We start from the raw sequence: 7,500 nt of genomic DNA on the forward strand, positions 1-7,500 counted from the left end.
ACCACCCCGAGGCCTCGCGAGACGCGAGACTTGTTCAGACGCGGGCGCCATCTTGGCTTCTGCCGTCAGCGCCATCTTGGCTTTCGCCTCTTGTCCGATCCGATACTGTGGCCACTAGATGGCGCGCAGACAGCACGAGTGGATTCTTGAAACACGCTGGGGTTTCTGGTTTGGAGTCAGTTGGGGTTGCGATGGGACGGGGAAGATGAAGGATGGGGGAGCAGGAAGAGCAAAGACAAGAGATCACAACGACAACACTGAGTCTCGAGCCCAGGGGTCAGTTCCAGATTCATCCCTTGGGCCACGTTTTTCCAAGCCCAGCTCTCCCGGGGAACCTCATCCAGTAATGAGAGAGAAAGAGAGAGAGAGAGAGAGAGAGAGAGAGAGAGAGAGAGAAAGAGAGAAAGACTGTCTCACAAAAATCAGAAACCCGGTTCAGTCCATCTCAATGTCCCCAACCACATTGGTACAGCAAAGATTTCCCTATACACACACAGCTACAACCCAGTCAGCGCCTCACCCCAAGTCCGTTCCCACAATATGTGCCAAGAGACCTTTCCTCCACCCTTGTCTCTCCTGGATGTCCCTCCCTAGGCGGTATTGTCACAAAGTGTGGAAGGGCTCTCTCCCTCCTGTGTCACAGCAGCTGAGGCCAAGCTAGGCCGAAGCCAGGAGCCAGGAACAAGATGAAATCGGTGTTCCCATACGGCAAGGCCAGTGTGTCTGCTGACAGGCTGTTGAGCGTGTGTGCGGTGCCACAATGCCAGTATCCCCCACTGTCTTGCTTTCACTTTCTGTTCTCTAGTTTTATTTTTATTTATTTATTTGGCCTTGAGGTTGACTTATTTTCATTGGGGAGGCAGATTTGCAGAGAGAAGGAGAGACAGACGGACAGAAAGATTTCCATCCGCCGGTGCACTCCCCAAATGGCCACAACCACGGCCGGAGCTGACTGGATCCGATCCGAATCCAGGCGCTGGGAGTTTCTTCCAGGCCTCCCACACAGGTGCAGGGTCCCGTACACTTGGACCACCCTCCGCTGTTTTCCCAGGGCACAAACAGGGAGCTAGATCAGAAGTGGAGCCACAGGGACATGAAAGTGGAGGAAAAGCCAGTGAAGCTATTCTGCAGCGCCCTTGCGTCTGCCTGTCCTTCCTGTGAGCTCTTGCAAGACCCAAGAAGTTCCTCAGGGACAGAAAGGATGTGCCATGGAAACAGGTTAGGGATGTGAAAGGAGAGAGAGGAAAAGAGGGAGAGAGAGAGAGAGAGAGAGAGAGAGAGAGAGAGAGAGAGAGAGAGAGAGAGATTGAAATTGAGTTAGTGAGAATGTGACAACAATTCAGTCTTCTCTGTTCCCCATTTGCAGGTAAGGTCCAGATGAGGAAAAGGAGAAAGGGAGCAGCCAGGCTGGGATTGGGCCTCTTCACCTCTCTCTCTCTCTCTCTCTCTCTCTCTATCCCAGGAGGGGGCATCACACAGCTTTCTCTTTCCAATTTGTGAGCAGAAGTGGTTGCACGCTGAGTGGTTCCTGGCCAGGATCCAGAACATGGAGGGAGAAGTAGGTGTCAGGTAAGGCCACCTGTGAGGCCTTCACGTCGGCATAGTGGCCTTTCATTCCCAATCCACCAGAGAAATCCTCGGGCAGGAAGGGCACAGGCCAGCCCATATGTCCTCCTGCTCTGCCGTCCTCAAGTCCCCTTGACTTGTCCGCAGAGCCGACCGCACACAACACCCACAACTCAGGCACAGGTGCCCCAGTCTCTCCCTCAGAGCACCCTTTCCCTTCAGTTCCGCAGAATAAGAGATGGTGAGCTGACCCTCCAACTCTTCCGCCTCCACACCCCACCCACCCACCCACCCACGGTCCATCAAAGACAAGGGGTTGGTTGGTTGGTTAGTTGGTTGGTTGGGTCCGGCCGGCATGTTAGCCTAGTGACTAAATCCTAAAGAAAAGAAAGATAGATGTGAACGCAGAGAAGAGCTGCCTTCCAAAACACACATATAATTAGCCAGGCCGGGTTGGGGCGCAAGCCAGGCTGGATTGAACTGTGAACTGGCTAGCACCCCACAGTTCGCAGGAGGGCTGGGGATGGACCAGGCCAGGCTAGGTTGCCGTACCCCAGCCCAATGGCGATAGCTGGGACTGGTGGTGGGCCATCTCAGATTGTGCCACAGCACCCACTGGCGCACGCAAGAACCGGGGGTGGTGCGGTGGGGGTGGTGGAGAGGGAGCGTGAGAACCGGAATCAAGTTAGGGCGCTGCACCCAGTCAGGCAAAAAGAGAGCCAAAATGGCTGGGCGGGTGGGTGGGTGCGTTGCGGGCGGGCGGGCGGGCGGGCGGGCGGGCCAGCCGGATTAGGCCACAACACCCAGCTGTCAGCAAAGCGCCGGGACTGCCTGGGTGAAAAAATTACATCAGGCAGGCCGGCCGGACCGCATTAGCCCCCAGACGGTCCCAAGATCTGGGGCTGGGAGCCCGCCAGCCTGCTAGGGGAACGCCAGGCAGGCAGGCAGGCAGGCAGGCAGGCAGGCAGGCAGGCACTCCTCCTGTCAGCTAGGCCGTAGCTCCCGTCGGAGAGCACGTTAAGGCCTGCCTGAACTAAAACAGCAAGCTACCCATAGATCATCAGGCCGTATGTGCCAAACATACAAGGCCTGGGCCAGAGATGTCGACAGCGTGCATCTCCCCGGACCAGACAAGAAGACGAGGGGAAGGCAAGAGTTGTTGCTTGGGCCAGGCGTGTGCGGTTGCCTAGTGGCTCCATTTCTCGGCCTGTACGTGCCGAGATCCCATACGGGTGCCGGTTCGAGTCCCAGCTGCCCCACTTCCGTCCAGCTCCCTGCCTGTGGCCTGGAAAAGCGGTCGAGGATGGCACAAAGCCTTCGGTATCGGCAGCCGCCTGTGTGGCGGAGACCGACCGGGAAGAAGCTCCCGGCTCCTGGTTTTGGTTCTGCTCAGCCCCGACCACTTGGGGAGGGAACCAGCCAGCGGGCAGGAGATATTTCTTTCTGTCTCTCCTTCTCTCAGCAACACCCCTCCCAACCACACACACACACACACACACACACACCCCTCCCAACCACACACACACACACACACTCACACACACAGACACGCGCACGCGCGCACAGGGTCCTCCTGACTGGCGTGTGGCTGCCGGCTCCACCTCAGGATCCTTCACCGTCCAACAATAAGAACCAGATTGGGTTGAAGAACAGTCAGGAAACACCACTGTTCCTGCTAGGACAGGAGGTGGACTGAACAGGGCTGGCTCATGGACCCACTGGTATGCGTGAAACCTGGCACTGGGAGAGTTTCTGATGGAGGAGCCTGGGCAACTCCTCTGGCAGGACACAGTCCCTGCAGGTAAGCGCAAGCAGCACAAATAGGAAACAGCCCAGAACAGGCTATGGAAATTATCCCACTGGTATACACATGGCATGGATTGGGGGCAAGACCAGGCTGAACCTGTTCACATCACCCGCTGGTGAGTCCGAGCGCCAGAACAGAGTGTGGGTCGAGCCAGGTTCGGTTGCGACACATACTAGTACACAATAAGGAATGCCAAGGTGAGGTGAGCCGTACCAGATGTGGTTGCAGCGCCCAAACAGCACATGTGATAGTCAGGGGGAGGAGGCAAAGCTGACAGGGGAATGTGGGCTCCCCTGCTGGACAACTACTTCCCGACTAGGCTGCAGCTCCAACCGGTCTGCGTGAGGACCGAATATGAAGCGGGCAGGATCGAACCGGACTACGACACCCGTCGGTTCACGAGGAAGACAGGCCTGGAAACAGAACGAACCCGGCAATCCCAACGACCAGCATGATCATAAGCCGATCGGTGTGACGGACGGTGTTGGACTGTGTACTAGCAGACTCGCGCAGAAATCAGGCCTGTGATCATCTCAGATGAAGTTTCTTTGGAGAGAGATCCCTCCAACTGAACTGCTGATCTTAGAACCCCAACCATGAAGAGACTGTCAGCCAGTGGATTCTGAATAGGGTTCATTGCGATTGGAACTGAGACATTGGCAGCAGTCCAGAACTGATGAACTATCAGAACTGTATGAGCAGGAGCCTCAGAGCGTGCCTCCCGTTGGGGATCTGGGATGGGTGGGAGGTTGGGTGGGGCTTTTCCCTTTTTTTTTTTTTTTTTTTTTTTCCCCTGACCCCAGATACAGGGTAAAATGATATTGATGTGGAAACAATGGTATTTCCCACTTTCACCCTGTAGCCCTTGACACTCTGTTCCCTAATCAACCAAGTAAGATTATTAAAAAATAATTTTTAAAAAAAGGTATATCAGGTTTTACAATTTCATTAATTTTTATGAATGGGTAGTATTCTATAGTGTTTGTGTGCCACATTTTCTTTATTCTGTCACCCGCTGATGGGTATCTGTGTTGATCCCGTATCTGGCTATTGTGAATTGAGCTGTGATAGCTGTAAGGGTGCAAATAACTCTCTCATATGCATTTTCATTTGGATAAAATCATAGGGCTGCGACGCTGGTTCGTATGCAGACTTTTAGATACCATTTGTTTTTTATCCAATTGGGAAACATGAGATATTTTAATGAAATTATAACTGGATAAGAAATGAGTTTTATGAAGCATGGTGGCCACTTGGGGAGTGAACCAGCCAGCGGGCAGGAGATATTTCTTTCTGTCTCTCCTTCTCTCTATATATATATCTGAGTTTCAATAAAAATAAAATGGATGGATGGATGGATGGATGGATGGATGGAGGAATTGTTTTTTCTGAACAGGCACCGACTGTGAGATGTAAGTAAGGCTCTGGACTGCTGTGTCCTGGTCGCTCGGTCCAACGCCGATCCAAGCAGAGAACCGGGCCTGGCACGGGGCACAGGCCTAGTATATTCCTGCAACCCCTCCCACCGCCCCTCCACCCCCGCCCCGCGCACCTGCACAAGGACAGGTAAGGGGTTCCTCTCTGTGTTTTGAGTAATCGGTTCAGCTAGATCGTTCTATTGAGAGGGAGGGATGCTTGATGTTGAGCAGTTCTGCTTGTTTGAGTGACAGAAGTACACGCACAGGTTAATAACACGCGTTCACATAGTTAAGGTGATGGATGGAAGAGTGAATCAATAATGCCGATGGAAAGGCCACATCAGAAGGGAGCCGTTCCTGAGAACCACTCATGGTCTGCCCCATGCGAGTCAGAAAGCAGCGGCCAGATCCCACTTTGCACTTCCAGAGCGAGCGAAGGGGAGTGACCGACTGTGGCTGACCTTTGCCCCAGTCGGAGAGGCAGATCCTTTCACTGACAAACGCCTGAGGGCAGGTATGGCTCTGGGTGGAGCGGAGAGAAAGTGAAGCCTTTGGCAGACAACGGGACTTTGAACCAACCATTTGCATTTCAATGAAGGCAATGAATGAGGCCTCTTGGAATTGAATGAGAGGTTGCGTCCCTCAAGCCAGTGGCTTCCGAAACGAAGGCTGCTGCTTTCTTGGGGCACCCCCACACACACACACACACACAGAGGCTCATTCTGACGAGGAGGCGGGGTGCGGGTGCCCTGCCTGCCCCATGCTTCTCCTTACATGTCCCTGGACCCTGGACCCTGGCTCTGGCTCTAGCTCTGGCCTGGGAAAGGAGATGTGGATTGGGGAGGTGACTTGCAAGACGTACACACAAGACCCACCCACCATCAGTGAAACACAGCTTCTCTCCCTCCTTCCTTCCCTGGGGCTTGTGGGGGAGGGGAGGGTGGTATCAGGCAGGGAGGCACTTTTTGTTTTGGCTTGGCTTTTCTCCTCTTGGGTGTCACTGGTGCACCCCAGCGTATTCCATCACCAAGCCACTTTCCGATGTGTTTCGCTTCCCTCACAGTGGTTCATTAGCCAGCACCCACTGATAGGAGAGGACTGCTTTTTACTTGACAGCATCCTAGTGCAGGGATCAAAGGGGTCAGAGAAAGTAGAGAGAGCAAAGGAAAAAGGAAAAAGTTGGGTTGTTCGGGACTCCTTAAAGAAGAATTCATGTTGTGCCACCCACGTGTGCGAAGATTTGTCAAAGTCCCCCCCCATGCCCCTTTCCTCCTCCCCCCCCCCCCCCGCTCAACCACCACCAAGCCATCACTCAGCAGGCTGGCTTCCAAGTAAATCAAATACATGCTTTAAGTGTTTGTTTTCTCTCACCTGACTCAGCACAATCGCACTCAGGGTTGCGGTGTAGCGACCAAATGTTGCCACCTGGTTGCCCAATTACTGCACCCTTAGGAATATTTAGTGGATTTCAACAACCTGGTGTTGAATGCCTTCTTTTTTTTTCTCTCTCTCCACTCCACTGAAGGCAAAATAAGATTTCCACCACCACCACCACCACCACCACCACCACCACCACCACCACCACCCCAACAGTGTGGAACATTGAAGTGGGCAGAAAACTAGTTACATTTTCCTTTAATGTGAACACCACATTTTAAGACTCTTGTATTTATTCATTTGCAAGTCAATCATGGGAGAGAGAGAGAGGAAGAGAGAGAGAGAGAGATTTGTGAGCAAGTTTGTTTGGAGCGGGGAAGGGGGGAGCGGGTGTGTCAGAGGAGATGGGAGGAAAGAAGAGAGAGGAAGAGAGAGGAGAGAGGAAGAGAGAGGGGCAAGGACGAGCAAAACAGCGAGCTCTTTGAAGAGATTCTTCCACCCACAAGTTCGTTCCCTTTTCTCTTTGTCGCTGTGTCCTTCCAATAAGCAGACATAGATGACACAGGATGGTGAGAGCTAGAGAGCGAGCGAGTGAGCCAAAAATGTGGAAACCGCGGTTCCACCAGCACCGTGACAACATTGCCAGTTTTTCTTTGTTTAAAAAAAAAATGGAAAGAGAGAGAGAGAGAGAGAGAGAGAGAGAGAGAGGAATCTTCCACCACTTCACCAGTCAGTTCAGAACTTTTCCCCCCAAATGCAGGCCTTAGAGAACTCAGAAGTTGGTGAACAGAAAGTATGGAATCCTGGTTCTCAGCGCTACACAACTCTGTTTAGGATACAAACAGGTTTTTCAACAGCTTTGGCCTCAAACCTGTGTGTGTGTGTGTGTGTGTGAGAGAGAGAGAGAGAGAGAGAGAGAGAGAGAGAGAGAGAGAGAGAACTAAGCGTTTCTGACAAAACGTGCGCAGAACCTCAACAGCAACAACTAAACCCATATGCCTCGGAGCCCCATCCAGAGGTGTTTACATGGCATTTTGACAAGATATTGAGCCAAAGCTCAGAGAGAGAATTGAGGAGAAAATAAATAAATAAATAAATAAATGGTGAAATCACGAATGTAAATTCGAATGATCTGTATTCCGGGAGTGAGTGAGTGAGTGGAATTTACCGACACCATGTCAGGATAGACAATGTGTCCGGACAGACAACGATGGAGAGTGGTGGTGGTGGGGGGGGGGGGGGAGAGATGTCATTTCCAGTGTTTTCTAACCTAAGGGAAACTTGTAGGAAAAGTAGCATGCTCCGCACCACGGTCATGAGAGCCTTGTAGGC

This window comes from Ochotona princeps, unplaced genomic scaffold, assembly GCF_030435755.1.
Source record: "Ochotona princeps isolate mOchPri1 unplaced genomic scaffold, mOchPri1.hap1 HAP1_SCAFFOLD_284, whole genome shotgun sequence".
In the NCBI taxonomy this organism is placed as follows: Eukaryota; Metazoa; Chordata; class Mammalia; order Lagomorpha; family Ochotonidae; genus Ochotona; species Ochotona princeps.